At 42.8% G+C, this 16,616-nt stretch overlaps 1 protein-coding gene across 9 annotated transcripts in view; it reads left to right on the plus strand.

Moving 5' to 3' along the window:
- The window catches only part of Thrb (thyroid hormone receptor beta), a 351,830-nt gene that overhangs the window by 141,078 nt on the left and 194,136 nt on the right, over window positions 1–16,616 (plus strand). For 8 of the 9 annotated variants that reach the window (XM_055599083.1, XM_055599084.1, XM_055599086.1 and 5 more), the window contains exon 2: window positions 5,479–5,552. The gene's annotated coding sequence lies outside the window, so the exon portion shown is untranslated. Of the gene's footprint in view, window positions 1–5,478; window positions 5,560–16,616 lie in introns of all 9 variants that reach the window. The other variant, XM_055599080.1, reaches the window with a different exon arrangement.

Here is a 16,616-nt window from a genome sequence, read left to right on the forward strand (position 1 = left end):
ACAGCTCAAGAGGAAAAGGCCAAAAAACCCAAGGCCAAAGGCTTGCTAGCTCAAAGCCCAAAAAGCCAGAGAGCTAGAGAGGCAAAGCCAGAGAGCCCCTTCTGCTTCTACAAATGCTGTCTTAAATACCCTTCAATTCAAAGTCCTTCCTAGTCTTTAATCCCTGTCTGCTGGTTTCTTGTTCTGCTTCTTGACCTAGGGTTAACTTTAGATCCTGTTTACAAAAAGCTCTTGGATTAAAGGTGTGTGCTAGGGCTGGGTGAACCACACCATAATCAACTGTTTACAATAAACAGAAAGTTCTTAGATTAAAGGTATGTGTTAGGGCTCAACCAAACAAGAAACAAGGTTTTACAGTTCATAATTGCAGCACAGTTCATGATGGGATCAAATATCCTGCGACAACAACCTTTAACAGGTCTCATGTTAGTTAACAATATTTAAAAGGAAAAACTACAAAACCAATCAGTACTACCTAAGCTTTAAAAAAGCAAAACCAAAAGGGTAAGAATTTCTCTAAAAACTATGAGGTGATGATATAGCTATAGAAAAGGATCCATTAGCCTAGCAGAGATCAAAAAGAGCAAACCATTTGGGAAAGGAAGGAAGAAGAAGAAGAAGAAGTAAGAGGCAAGAGGACACAGAATAAGAAAATTTTTTAAATGAGTGTATCAAAAAGTCACCAGTGATTAACAACACTCACTACTCTGTTGCTCTCCTTGTGGAACTCCTGTCCCCTCTAGGTCTTTCTATCTCCCTCTTCTTCCATAAGATTCCTTGAACTCTGTCCAAAGATTGGCTATGAGTCTCAGAATCTGCTTTAATACCCTGCTGGGTAGAGTCCTTCAGAGTCCCTCTGTGGTAGGCTCCTGTCCTCTTCTTTGTCTTTGCCCACTCCCTATGTGTATCCTATTTGCCCTTTGAATGAGGATTAAACATCTTCTAAGTATTCTCATTGTTGTTTAGCTTCTTCATGACTATAGATCTTAGTATGTTTATTCTATATTATATGTCTAATATCTACTTCTAAGTGAGTATATACCATGTGTGTCTTTCTGCTTCTGAGTTATCTCACTTGGGATGATCTTTTTTGTTCCATCCAATTGCCTGCAAATTTCATGATTACCTTGTTTTTAATTACTGAGTAGTATTCCATTGTGCAAATCTACAGAGACTGATACACCAACCAAGGACCATGCATGGAGAGGACCTAGACCCCCTGCTCAGATGTAGCTCATAGGCAGCTCAGTCTCCAAGTGGGTACCCTAGGAAGGGAAGCAGGGGCTGTCTCTGTCATGAACTCAGTGGCAGGCTCTTTGATCACCTCCCCCTGATGGGGCACAGCCTTGCCAGACCACAGAGGAAGATGGTGCAGCCAGCCCTGATGAGACCTGATAGGCTAGGGTCAGATAGGGGAGGAGGACCTCCCCTATCAGTGGACTGGGGGAGGGGCATAGGGGGAGAAGAAGGAGAAAGAGTAGAACTGGAAGGAAATGAGGGAGGGGGCTACAGCTGGGATACAAAGTGAATAAATTGTAATAAATAACCAATAAATATTAAAAAAAAAAAAAGAACACTCACACCCATTTTAGGAACCTCACAACCACCTGTAACTCCAGCCCTAGGGGATCTGACACCTTCTTCTGCTTCCTTCAGGGGGGAAAAAGTCCCTTCATACTTCACGTATGACTGAAACAACCTCTGTAGGCTATTCAGAAATGCTGCTCGTGGTATGAAGAGGACAATCGCCCTTAAACAGTCTCGTGAACAAGACATTCTCTGTGAGATTGAGGCCAGCCCTGTTTACATAGCTAGTTTCAAGCTATTTAATGGGACTCTGTTGCAAAATAAGCAAGCAAATAAATTAGATATAAATTTAACCCTTTCAAAGCTTTGCCGTGAAATTACTACACATTATGTAATTGCTAGTTTCCTCTGAGTTATTTTGTTTGTTCACCGTTACTGCCTTCCCCCAAAACAGAAAGAGCCATTTATAAATAACAGATTAGTGAACGAAGTTAAAGAAGCTTTATTTTTCCTTTACCCTTCAATTTGCATTAATTGGTAGCAGCCATGAGAAACAGTGCCAACCTCACCTCAGGTCAAATGACTAAACAAAATGAAGGGCTTCATGCCCACAAATAAATGTGAATCAGTTACAAAACTGGGTCTTGAGAAACTACAAAATAACCACACTAACAACATATCTGTGACCCAATTTAAAAAGGTGTAAAAGACACACATTCTGAACTACAGTTGTTCCAGGAAAGGATTCTCATCATGACTTTGGGTGGTCTCCTTTGAGCTCTGAGCAAATTCCTGAGTCTGTGTTTTCTGAAGAGAAGAGTTAAAGCCAGGCATGTTTAGGTGTGGAGGGTTTAGGCTTCAGCACAGCCGAGTTACCACTCCGAGCTTGTCTACTGGACAGACTTGAATTAAGTTGCCTTGCAGAAACACAACACAAAAGAGATTCGGGGACCACGTCCATGGCACCAACTTCTCTGACTCTTAACAGTTTTGACTCAAAAAGCAGTGCCTGTTCCCAGGCAAGCGCAACAAGCCCATGACATCAGGCTCCCCAAGTGCAGCCCCTCATCACTGTCTTCCTTACTGCTGGGCATGATACTTCATCTTTCTCCTGCCCTTTCCTAATCTGAAAAATCAGCCTGTTAATGCTGTCTGTCTCATGTGGTCACCCCGAGAACTAAAGCCTGTGAAATTAGTAGTACAAACCATACAGTATATGTAACAAAAATTTGTGAATGAAGTGTGGCCTCTGGCCCCAGCAGTCTGGAGACTGAGGGAGAAGATTGAAAGTTCTGAGCCAGCCTGGGCTACATAGTGACTTCCAGGCTTGTCTGGGAAACAGAGGGGAGACTATCTTAAAGAGAACATAGTAAAATAAAAACGTTAAAGAAATTTTCAATGTGAATCAGGTGAGGCTTTGTACTGTTTTCATGTAACCAAGTTCAAAACTATTCTTTAGGGTCTAAATCAGAGTTAAATTATGAAATTAAATTATATCCATTTATATTCAATATCTATCTCTATCTCTCTCTATAGTGAAGTTTAATATCATCTCTACAAAGGCACTATTTATTTTTATTTTTTAGATATTAATGTGAGGCTAAGGGTGTGATGTACTCAAAACTGCAAGAAAACCAAGGCAGCTTCACTCTATTGACTTTCTCTTTGTAAATGCTTTTTAGGATAAATCATGCTTCTCCATGCATTGGTGTCTGGTCCCCTACTATCAGCATTTCTACTCACAGTGAGACAAACTTGGAGGTTTCAGATTTGAAGGTTTATGACAAGAGCAGTGCAGAGGAATTTTGAAGAAAACAGATGGAGACCACTCCTGTGTAGTACGGCACATGTGTTCTGCATGCAGTGTGGACGAGCCTCCATGAATACAGCAGAAAAAAACCTGTGCATGCCCAACATGTGTAGCACAGTGTTGAGTGGCCAGGGATTCTTTTGACTATGTTAAACGGAGCTCTGTTCATACTGTAAACACAGGGCGAGGGGACAGCACCCGAGTGCTCATGCACTGTGATGGGAGAGCTCTTCCGTATATGTTTTGATACCCTGCTGGGTAGAGTCTTTCAGAGGCCCTCTGTGGTAGGCTCCTGTCCTGTTCCCTGTTTTCTCCCTCTTCCAATGTCCATCTAGTTTGCCTTTCCTAATGAAGATTGAGCGTCTTACCAGGGTCCTCCTTCTTGCTTGGCTTCTTTAGGTGTACAGATTTTAGTATGATTATCCTATATTATATGTCTAACATCCACTTGTACAACCAGTTTGGAAATCAATCTGGTGCTTTCTTAGATAATTAGAAATAGTGTTACCTCAAGATCCAGCTATACCACTCCTAGGCATATATCCAAAAGATGCTCAAGTGTATAACAAGGACATTTGCTCAATCGTGTTCGTAGCGGCTTTATTTGTAAAACCCAGAACGTGGAAACAACCTAGATGTCCCTCAGTTGAGGAATGGATACAGAAATTGTGGTACATTGACACAATGGAATACTACTCAGCAATTAAAAATGAGGAAATCATGAAATTTGCAGGCAAATTTGCAGAGAAGATCATCCTGAGTGAGGTATCCCAGAAGCAGAAAGACATACATGGTATATACTCTATATATTCTTAGGGACATAATGATTTTACTTTTTCTCTTCATTACCCTTTCCATAAGGTCAGGGGGCCAGCCCATCCCCAGTCAATGGATCTTGGAAGGTACATTGAGACAAACATGCTTGCGTCTGTAGTAGGTAGGGAAAGGAAGCAGTTATCTCAGGAACCAGCTTCTCAATAAGCTTAAACAGCACGTGACAATTTAGAAATGTAATATTTATGACACACAGCAATATAAACAAAAAGGCACCCATCCCAAGCCAAGAAATAGTGGCTCACTGCTGTATTCCCAGTATTTATAAGACTAAGCAGGAGGACCACGACTTTAGGATCAGCCTGAACTATAGACTGAGTTCAAGGACAGCCTGAGCTACAAAAATGAGACCTTGTCTCAAAAACAAAACATAAAAATCACTCATAAGCACACTGTTGCCATGGATACATAGATATTTTTGTGAATACAAAAAAAAAAAAACAGTAAAGACTGGCAATTTATAAATCAACTTGGGATTCAGGCTTGGGGTGGGATTATCAAGGAAATTATACCAATGCTCTTTTTATTACTTTGGTGAAGCAGAAAGAACAGATGTGAAAGGGGGGAAAGGCCATCTTCAGATCTGGGTGTCAGGAATCCAGATATATATGCTCCTAACTTCTGCCTGTGACTTCTGAGTTCCCCAAAAGAGTCACAAAAATTATGACGACACAGCTGAGAAGCAGTGTCACGTGGGCAGTGGGGACTCTCAGACACTGCCCAACTCCGTACTTGCCCCCAGCAGGTGCTACCGTGTGTGTCTGTCTGCAGAAAATGTCCCCAGTAGGCCACACAGAACATACTCTCTAGGCAACTCCACTTTGTGCTGGTATGAGGCCCCATACAGCTCCCTCTCTCTGGGGCAAAGAGTAACACATTCAGCACAGGGATCCTGGCTCATCAGGGAAGTAGGAAGCTGCCTCTCATTTGCATAAAATCTCTCAACACCCCTCCCCATCCGGGGAGGTTCTTGTTTGCCTCTCAGCATCGTTCAGGCTGGGAGTGTAACACTCTTGGGTGTTGTTCTTGAAGCCCCATAGAAAAGTAGGCCTTTGGGAGGCAGGAAGTTGCTGCTGCCTGAGCTCTGTGATGACAGCTCTGTGTTACGGTCTCTTTCCAGGAAACTATGTCCAGTTCAGAATGAGATTTCATCTAAGTCAATTTGCATTTATTCAAAATCGGAGTAGCTCTGAAACCAGACACCATGTAAAAACAGAAATAAGAGCAAGTACCAATTCATCAAATGTTGGGGAAATTAAGTAAATTTTAAAATTTTATATTTATCTTGTGTTTTCTTTTTTTTTCAGATCTGCAGTTTCCCTCTCATCAAAGGACCTGCATGGTAGCACCACGTTCCACACATGACTTAATGAATTAGAAGGTCAGAGGTCAGCCTTCGCTTGCTGTTTACCCTTGCGGTTATTTTTGTGTGTTCAAACTTGTGGCATCACCACTTTTTTAAAAGTTTATTTAGCATAACGGAGGTTGATATTCCAGACAAATACGAGATGTTATGTGGCTAAAACTGTATCAAGGAAAAGAGATGGGCAAATTTACTCAGGCGAAGAATGGCAGTCACAGAATGTGGGATGGAAATAGCCATTCCTCTTATTTCACAAGAAAATTGTGCTTGAAGAATCCAATTCCATCTCAAGTATCTTTTCCTTGAGTGCTAAAGAAAAGAAAACCCAAACAAGAATTAGATAAGCCTGGCTGGAGTGAGCCAGGGAGGGGGAAGCGGGTGGAGGGAGGTTTCCTTGGTTTGCTGATAACTCCTCTGGATTCCCCCTTCATCTAGAGGTGTGTGGTAATATCAGGCAGCTTGTTTGGAATGCTCAACCGTAATTTTGAAGCCGGCTTGTTTTCATCATTAGAATGACTGTTTTCGTTTGTCCCTGCATCTGAGGCTATGTCAGTGCTTTCCTTTCTGTGTTTATTATTTTTAGTAGTTTAAAAGCTCACCATAAAAAAAGGCAGTGGGTACTGTGCAGGCCTGGCCTGCGTCTGGCGGAGTCCATGGGAGTGTTGGCTGGCAGCGGCAGCAGAGCCCTTTGAATGCTGTCTTTGTGCTTCACTTTGCCTGTGGCCTCTGGCCATTGTCTAGGCTCCCTGGTTGTGCTAGTGCTGTCTGATGGCAAGCAGTACTAACATTACAGTTCTTGGTGCCCAAGCCCTCCCTTGGGAGCCCCTGTCTGGCTGCCTCTGCTCCCCCCACCCTTCTCCAGGGCTGTCATGCTCCTATCAGAACACAATATTGCTAGTGTACGGGCTGTCATGCAAACAGGATCACTTAAGAATCTTGAGATGTTCGGTTTTCATACAAAAATTCAATGATCAGTATTTCCCATGCTGCCAACATGGTACATCCCCATTAATTATTTTCCCCCTTTCCCAAATACAACCTTTTGGTGAGCCTCAATTTGTACAGTATGGAAAGGGACAGCTGTGCTGTCTGAGGATGAGAAGGCTAGCCCCCAACCTCTGCTTTTTCCTCATCCCTCCTCCAACCGAACTGTCATCTGAAGTCCTCCGCCTCCACACAGAACTCTAGGAGATCTCAAAATACCCACACATGTTCCTGCAGACACAGAAGCCACAGAGGAATCTCTACACGCTCGAAGCATGAAGGACTAGACCCAAAGAAGCAATCTATGAATCCGCTTTTGTATATTCCTAGAAAGGGCTTGGTCAGTCTATAGCAGTAGAAATGAGTGCAGTCATTGTTACCTCCGGCAGAAGTGGGAATTGGCCAGGAACCAGGAGCATAAAGGAATTGTCTGAAATGACAGGGTGCTGCATAGCGTGTGCCCCCCATGGCCTGTGTCAAAACTCATCAGTTCACCCTAGACTACAAATTAGCATTACATGAACAGAAAGATAAAGAGGAAATAAGCACAGAAAAATAAGCTAGGCCTTCAGTGAATGAAAAGACAGGAGCCAGATAATTTGCACCTGAACAACTTATGAAAGCTACATGGACTACACTGTGTGTCGTAACACAGTTCCTGGGGTTTGGGGAGGCGTGGTGTCTTCTTTGCTTGACAATCACCCACCTAACATAATAGAATAGCTACTTTTTTTCTTTTCTTGTTCTTTCTTTCTTTCGTTTTTTTTTTTTTTTTTTTTTTTTTAATCTTCACCTACTCCTTTGGATGCTTTTCAGTGGCTATAAAATGCAAACTTCTGTTCATTAAAGCCGAGACAGGATGAAAAGTGGGCCTCCGTGTTATCTATAACAGCAGCTCCTGGACTCTGCCTCTTGCTCTTGGCTTTCTAACTGCCACTGGCTACACATCCTACTGTGACATTTGACCTTCTCTTAAGCCCCTTCCTCAGCCTGAAACGCTTCAGACAATTCTACTTAAATCTCTCCAGGCCTTTGTTTAGAGGTTGGCAGTAAAATGAAAGGTGACTATTTAGGCTGACCTAAGGAAGAGGAGACTCAAGACCTACCTGGGAAAAACTGACAGGAAGGTGGCAAAAAGTTTTTGAAAAGGAAGTAAAGGGACCCATGAAAGGGTCTCAGGGATCCAGAGCAGGAAAGATGCTCCAATGTGCCACACAGCCTTTGAGGCCACAATGCTCTTCTTCTGACAGGACAAATTGTCTGGGACTTGGGAGATTTCCCAACAAAGGGCCAAGGCAATGACGACCCCTAGTGCACCCACAGGAACACAGATTAGTTCACTAATGAAGCTACGGTAAAACTGAATCATCTATAAAACATTTTTTAAATAACAGAACATTTTTTAACCCACACATGCCGTGCTTTTCCTGCACATGACGCAAATTTCCTAATCAAACCAAATTTAATTTAGCAGATTTTCTTCCAACCAGCTTACTGTGCATGAGAGCAGAAATGGAATTATGTAACTCAAGAGTCGGAGCAGTATTCGCTTCCTTGTGACTCTACTTGTTTCAAGTCGTTGAGAGTCAGTTTAACCAAATGGAAAATACCAAGACAGAAGGTGCCTATTTCTCCACTCCAGTGGCAGGAAATATAGAACCAGGGTTGGGATATGCCCCACCCCCAATAAAATACCCCTACTCCCTCCCAATACAACATGTGATTTCAGTTGTTTATGAACTGATGGTAAGGGTAAGATGTCAATAACTGAAATGTAGTCCATGGATATTTTCCCATTCGTTTTATTTTTTTACCATTTAAATGATACACCTAATATAACCAGACCTAGCCACCTAATATAACCCAGCCAAGTGTGGTGTTTTATACCTGTAATCTTAGCATTTGGAAGGATGAATCAGAAGAAGAATTCTTCATGAATTCAAGGCCAGCATGGGTTACATAGCAAGTTCCAAGCCAGCCTACATAGCATAGTAACACCCTGTCTCAAAAAAAGATATACATGTACATATATGTGTGTGTGTGTGTGTGTGTGTGTGTATGCATGTATGTATGTATGGGGGTTTGAGAGAGAGAGCCAGGCAGATTATGAAGCTGCCATAGTAAAACAGTGAACTGTTTCATGCACAGCATGAAGACCTGAGTTTGGTCCCCGCATCATCATAAAATACCAGGCAGAGTGGCTTGCACTTTAAGATCTTTGTGAGAGATCCTATCGCAAAGAACACGGTGTATGCCTCCTGAGAAATGATACAGGAGGTTGACCTCTGGCCTCCACCTACATGAGTGTGCATGCACACCACCCACTCATATGTCGTATATGTGTTTCATATATTGCATATTATGTTATACATGTATACATGATCAGATTCACAGAGGCTGAGTGTAAGATGCTGGTTGATATTGTCTGTCAACAGAATAAAGTGTATGAAAATGTTGTCAATGGACAAAAAGTTTCTTTCCCACAAGATGAGTAAGCTGTAAACATCTGTGATACAACATTGTATACTATTATTTTGCAGTTTCTAATACTACATTGTGTACTTAACAAGAGAGTAGATTTCATATTAAGTGTTAAGACCACAGTAAAAATGAAAAAAGTAATGTAAGATGAAACAAAAATTAAAGAAAATAAAGAATACTGTTGTTGTGTAGAACAATCCAGAACCGAAGCAGGCTGCTAGCAGGCTCGTGCTTTTGACATCTTCTCTTGACCTGGCTTCCTACTTGTGTCATAACAAGTAGGCTGTTCTCCTCTTACTGTCTCTAATCTCGTTCATTCTTCCTTCAGGCCTCACCTATTAACTTGCTCCCTACACCCACTGGATCTGCTCTTGCTCTTGTTTTTTTTTTTTTTTTTTTTTTTTTTTTTAAGCAGCAGCCAGAACATGTTCAAACAACACATTCCTGGAAGGGCTTTTCACAAGGGAGGTGTCCTGTTTTTCCCCTTCCACTTTCCTCCAGCTATTCTCTCTAGTGTTGCTATTGAGCTAAAAACAACCGAAAGCAGTCTAACAAGGGAACAGCTACCACGCCATGCTTTTGTTGCTTCCATTGCCTGTTTCTAGAGCAGGAGATAGAGGGTGCCAGGGAGCCATGTCTGAAGACTTTACTGTCACAGAAGTGTCCCTCTGTCCACTGAGACAGATGGGCCCTTAACTAGACCTTCCAGTCTGAAACAAATCAATGTATCCTGTCAGCTATTGGCTTTGTAAAAAGCTAAATCTGTGAAGAGAATTTAGAGACTACCATAACAGGAAACTATTAAAAAAAAAAAAAAAAACCATAGCTTGAACCCAAAGTTTCCTTTTGTAGCAGGAGGCGGGGATCTAATCATCAGAGGTTTGGATCCTTTTTTTCATTTCTTAGCTGCCTCTTCCAGCTAAGAAGGACTTAGCTCCTCCAGACTTCGTGGTTCAAACTTCCTGCTGGAGCGCTAGTCTTCACATAGGAATTCTAGACAGCTGGAAAGCTGGACTGTAGGGGTAAAAAACACCATGTTTTTTTCTGGTTTTTGTTTGTTTGTTTGTTTTGTTTTGTTTTTTCTCCTGCTTTGTATAGAATTCCACTTCTACACTACCTTCAGTGCTGTCCACTGGCTCTTAGCTGCAAAGGAGCTGGCAAGCATACCTGGACACCTTGCCAGGTTGAAGGAATGTGGAAACTGGTCCTGAGGGAACATCCAGACCCCCAAGCCTGGTCCCAGTTAGGCAGCTCGTGGAGGCTCTTCTGGGTGCGGGTGCATGAAGCTACCTACCCGTGCAGTTCAAACCTTTGCAGAGAATGTATCCTCATCTATCTGCACGGTGATGGTGTCTATTCATTTGCACATGCATCTATAGCCAGGGAAACCCAACTAGATATAAACTAAGCTCTTAAGAAAGCGATCTAGACAAATGAAAGGGTTTCCTGGTCTCTTTCTAACTGGAAAATCAGCAAGACTCCCGTGATACAGTCTATCAGCAGTGCATAAATAATGCATAGCTAAGGATGAACACACATACAACAAAAGCAACACAGACTTTCTATGCCAGCAGCAGAAGTTTTCAAACACTAATATCCATAAATATCTGGAAAAAGAAAAGAAAAGCAGGCAAAATATTGGCCTCTCGAGGGAGTAGGAATAGGTGCAGAGATAGTCAAGAAATCGTCATAAGAAGCTCCACAAAAGCAAATAGTAATGTCAGGAGTAGGAGGAGCCACTGTTTGTCCTTTCTTCCCTTCCTGGTCCCCTTCCCTTCCTTCCCTCATTAACTGCTTTGTTCTCTTCCTCTGTCACACCTTTCCCAGTCTTTCTGTTTTGGGGAGAGACAGCTGTATTTGGAAACATATTTTCACAAGATTTTTATTTTATATCCTTCCAAATGACAAAGAATTTATCCCAAACCATCATTTTCTCCTTTCTGTTAAGCCGCAGGGTGGCAGGTGATATCTAGCCATTGCCGCTGCCAGAGTCAAGGCCCATCTGTGGTGTTGACAGGATGGAGCCAGAGCCCACTTCATGACTGTTTGGGATTCCTCCTGCCTCATAGAACATGCTACTGCCTGGTAGTCATACATACTTCCCTTGTGTTCGAGATCCATGGGGCTGGGAAAAAAAGGCCCAAGTCTGTCAGAGCAAACTCTGTTGTTCAATGCTTTTGGCTCCTATGCCTCATCTTATGTTATAAATCAGCTACAACACAATAAACTAGGATTCATGATTCTAACCCCTTACGGTTGTATTTTGAAAGGTGGGTGCCATTCAGTCTACCCAGCTACTGTTGGCAAGGAGCAGGCTGGTTGCATCCACTGCAGCAACTACAGACATGTAGCCTGCTGAGGCAGGTGCCGTGATTTCTGGTGTAATCGCCTAGACCACGTCTCTAATTAAGGATAAACGACTGTATGCTTGTAGAGTAAAAGTATGAAGGCATACATATGCAAAACACCAACTGTAACCCCGTGGTTAGCGTGGCGAGAGAAGGAGAGAGAGGCAAAGGGGTCATTAGTGGTTTGCTACACATTACTCCTCATTGAGAGACGAAGCACTTGTGGGTGGTGGGCAGGTCTCTGTGTGCCATGGCATCTTGCCTCCTTTTAAAGCTGTCTTACAATTTAAATGCCCTTCTTATGGGCAACATTATTTGAGTCCTTGAAATGAAGTTAGCTTTTAGTTTTGGCAGCCTAGATGTTCATTTATTAGAATTGTCTACAAGGCTTCTTGACACAGTGTCCTGGGTTCCACATGGTTTTCTCTTAAGCAGGTCATAAGCCCAACTGAGAACCTATATCCTAAAGTGTTTCCCTCTAATGTAGACATTGCTGATCCAAAGATCATTCCTTGGGGACAACTGTTGAGGCTGGTTGCTCGCTGTCATTCATTGGACCAGTGTTTGCTTGGTAACTAAGTATTTGGTCCTGCACTGGAACTAGCCCAGTGTCTGCCATGGAAGAACAAAGATCTTTCTGGTGGCAAGGATTTGGGAACTACACTATGCAGCTGAGCTGGCTGTGTCTCTGGTGCCCACTGGAGCCCTGCAACAGGTAGCCAAAGAAACAGACTAGTGTTTACAAAACATCATTGTGCTACTTTGGCATAAATAAGCACAATGTGCACAGGGAGACTGGCAGGACCCTCAGACACAGACTAGAACCAAAGCAGGAAGTAGGGCAAGGCTTCCTGAAGGATGGTAGACTCACTACATATGGATAGGTGAAGAAGAATTATCTGGGGGGGGGGGGGGGGAAGGGGCAGGCAGACAAAAAAAAAAAAAAAAAGGCACACAGAGAAGCAAGTATAAGGTGATATTTGCAATGCACTTATTAGATATGCTGTCAAAATTCAGGGGGTCAGGGTGGGAGCTGAGCACTGGCACTAAGACTGCCAAAGTCTATTTAACATTCTCACATTGGACGGATGTAAAAATTAAGCAGATAGGCTAGACAGAGTAAGAAGGAGGCTGTTCTTGTAGAGGTTCCAGGTTCAATTCCCAGCGTGCACATAGCAGCTCACAAGTTTGTAACTCCAGTTCCAGGGGGTCTGATGCCCTCTTCTGGTTTCTGTGGGCACTGCATGCATATGATACACAGACAAGCACTAAGGCATACACACACATAAAATAAACAAATAAATATTTTGAAAAGAAAGAAAAATTGGGCAGAGTATCAATTTGGTCCAGTTTTGTATTTCAGCAGGAGTCCTGTGACTAGGATACGTCATGCCTGGGTTGGACATGAGATTGACCACGGTGGGCCAGATAGGCAGCTATTCGTTGGCCTCTGTGTAAAGTAGTGAGAGCTGAATTCAGGCAGTTGCAGTGAGAATGTATGGGGTGAAAAGAACTCAGGGACTACAGGGAAAACCAAGTTGGAGAATACAGGCATCAAAAAAGAGCAGCAAGCAAGAGAAAGACTGCCAAGAGAGGCGTCCTGAGCACTCTCCCCACCACTCACAAGACCAGACCTGTCATTCTTCTCCCTGGCCGAGGAGCACTGCAGCAGAGGAAACCCTGATTTCCTCAAATGTGGCTTTTGAAGAACTTTTTTGGTCTAAGGATAATATATTTTTTTCTATCTTATTCATTATATTTTTTCTATTTCTTGTGTGGTTTGGGCCTAGCATTGGCTAACTGTTCTAACAGAACCAGGTCCCTCAAGACACCCACCAGGCTCCTTCCTCACCTCTTAAAAGCTTTGATGCAATTGTTGTGTCATGAAGGCTGGCCTGAGCCTTGTCACTTCTCTGCTCTGTGATAAAACAGCATAACCAAAAGCAGCTTCTGGAGAAAAGGGTCTCTCGGCTTACAGTTGCCGAGGACTAAGAGTCCATCATGGGAGGTAGGCAGGGCAGCAAGCGGCAGGCAGCAAGGCAGCAGCGGGAAGCTGAGAGCTCACCTCCTTCACCAAATGCAGGAAGCAGAGAGGGAAGCAGGAAAGTGGTTTCCTCCTCAGTGACATGCTTTCTCCAACAAGGCTCCAACCCCCTCATCCTCCCCGAACAGCACCAGACGGTGAGGGAGCCTATAGGGAACAATTTTCCTTTACGCCATCAAACACAGCCTCACACTGGCCTTACTCCATCTTCTGCTCTTTTCCCCACAATACTTTTGACCCTTTTTGTATGTGCTGTATTTATTATGTCATTGGCCCCTTGTTTTGTTTGTTGTTTTTGCTGCTGCTGCTACCGATGAGGACTGCTGATTTGTTTCGGCTTGATTAGAGAAAAGGACTTACTGTGTTTCCCAAGCTAGTCTGGAACACCAGAACTCTGGTGATCCTCTGATCTCATGCTCCCATGTAGCAGAACAGGCATGTGCCATCACACAAGATAAGCTTTTAGAAGGTATGTACTAAGATGTAAGCCCCTTGCCAGTAGGTACAAGGAGCCAGTATCGTTTTCTTTACGGATACATCCTGAGTGCCTAGAACCATGCTGTTTTCCCTTTGCGGTTTCTCCCATTGTTTTGATAGCTAGATATTCATTTATTTGGATATTTTTTAAGTAAATGTTTCCTTAAAATACCTTATTTTCTAGAAATTGTATGTCCCATTCACACAGGAGTGACAAGAATGCTGGATAGAACTTGTCTAGACTGCTTTAATTTTCTATCACGACTGTTCAAAGCTCCTGGCTTTAATGTTTGCCAGCAGTGTCATAAAAAATCTTTGGTTGAACCTGAGGCAACATCTAAATTTGTTCCTTAGCAGTAGAAGAATGAGAAGAGTCCTGTAGCTTTTACCTGGATAGAAAAAAAAATAGTTTCTCAAAAACATGTTCATCTCTCTTCACAAAATACATAATTACTTAATTTATGTTGAACACACATTTTAATTGTAGTCAATGATGCTATGTGGACCTCTTCACAGTGACAACCATCTGCTCAGACCACACCAATGAGTCCACAGCTTTTTCTAGAAAAACCAGAAATTTCTGCTTTGCAATAAACTTTCTCCTGCCAGCAGATAGAGGCGCTGGAAGACCTGTTGACAAGTAAGCGTTTCTCTATGCTATGCCAGCAGGAAGAACCACCAATTGTGCTTCCCTGAAGAAACGCAAAATTGCTATGTATTCCACAATAGCTCTTTTTGTTTTCAGCAAATCCAAATGAAAGACAGAGAAGCATTGGTGGCTTTGGTCATCTGAAAACCTTTGATGAGACGGATAGAGTTGTACCAGGCAGGATTACTTCCTGCACAGGTGGAGAGAGAGAGGGCGAGGGCTGTAATTAGTATTTCTAACAGCAGCAGGTCCAGGTTTTTCATGATGCCATTAACATTGCAACACACGGTTTCATTCCCAGACTGTTGCTGTGTTAAGGCTTATTAATACATGTCTGAAATTTTTTCACTTCTGCTTTAAACCTTGACACGGATTTATAACCTCAAAACCAGAATTACTTAGGGAGGATGACCAACAAGGATAGCAATACGTAGATAGCCAAAACCCAAGAGTTAGACAGTTCCCTGATCTGTTAAAACCATTAACTGTTAGCCAAGGGAGGACACGTGTCTTTCTTATTTAATTTGGCAGATGCACTGTTAGCAAGAACAGGGCTGAGGTATGGATGATAGCTCTTTGCTGCATGCTGTAAACATCCCTAGTATGATTCGGTTCTGTTGTCTCCCCCTTCATCTCCTGGCCTCCCCTTGTCAGCTGAGAGTGCCTGCCGTGGTGTTAGGTGTTCAGTATACACTTGGCGCTATCCATATGATATATAAAATTGCACAAAATTTCATCCGTGATTTCCACTTAGAACATGGCTGATTAAATTAGGTACACATTAAATTAGGTACACATATTTGTGAGGAGTTGAACACTCACAACAAATATACAACAGGAGGCATGTTGACCTGCAATTGAAAAATTGAAAAACATCTAGGGGAATGGAATGATGTGTAAAGTTTTTTGTATTCTTCATGAATATGGTTGAACTCAATGTGTGCTACTTTTAGCAAACCTTACCTTTTAGCATGAGTGTATACAGAAGAAATAAACTGAATGAAAAATATTTATTTAGCAAAAGCTTTCCAATCAAAATAGTTGTTTTGTGAAATAAGTCACAGAATGGACTTGAGATGCCTTTTCCACTCAGTGCTACTCAAGGCCCAGATGAAGTGAAGCAGGTCATCATTTGAACAGACGAAGGAAAGAAAGTAGCTGACTGTGTTTGAGAGACGTGGGAGATGATAAGCTACAATGACAAAGTGGTAAATCTCTGGGAATTAAGTTCTAAACCCTTCTGTTTAGATGCACTTCTAAGGTGTCAGGGGTCTGCTGCAGCCATCCTCAGGGGGCTCTGCTCCTGTGCAAGTCGGTTATTAGTCTCTCTGGACTAGAGCTGGGACCCTGAGTGTTCTCCTTTGCTATTCAAAGTGTGTGTAGTAGCCGAGCAGTAGTTTGGATACCACCAGGGACTTGACAGAGCTGTAGACTATCCCAGCCCTTGCAATCTGGTAACTTAGTACCTACCCTCTTACAAGATCCTGGGACACCTTTTTCTGCAGTCAAGTTCGGGCTGCCTGAGCCAATGCTCCATGCTTCTGACCCCATCTAGCTGGCTAGTTTGTATGATTGTTGTTGCCGCACAGTCTTCAGAGAAGAGCCTGTCATGAGCACGGCTCCTGTCTGGCTAGAGTGTGGAGGGGCTGACATTTTAAGGGATAGACATGGCGATCCTCAGCAGAGAGAAAAACATCTGGAACATCTGATTAGCAGCTAACGTCGGCTGGAACCACTGAGGACGCTGTCATGGTGACGCTCTCTGTGGCCACCTAATGCTACTCTGATGCCTTTTTATGGAAACCTGGATGCCAGGGGCCCACTTTTACAACCTCAGGGAGAGTGAATGTGGATCACAGGCAACCGGAGAAAAGAATGTAGCATTCAGGCTACTTCACTCATGGTGCTGCACCAGGGCCAGCCTGAAACCTGACTGTTTAATACACTCGAGGTTTCTGTTGCAGAAGGCAGTAGAGCAATGAGAGGCGATGTGGCTAAAGGCTTTGATCTTTTCTCAGGAAGATTAGACATGGGGCTGTGTAGTAAAATAAATAAATAAATAAATAAATAAATAAATAAATAAATAAATAAATAAATAA

This window comes from Psammomys obesus, unplaced genomic scaffold (assembly GCF_907164565.1).
Source record: "Psammomys obesus unplaced genomic scaffold, mPsaObe1.curated_primary_1811, whole genome shotgun sequence".
NCBI classification, from domain to species: domain Eukaryota; kingdom Metazoa; phylum Chordata; class Mammalia; order Rodentia; family Muridae; genus Psammomys; species Psammomys obesus.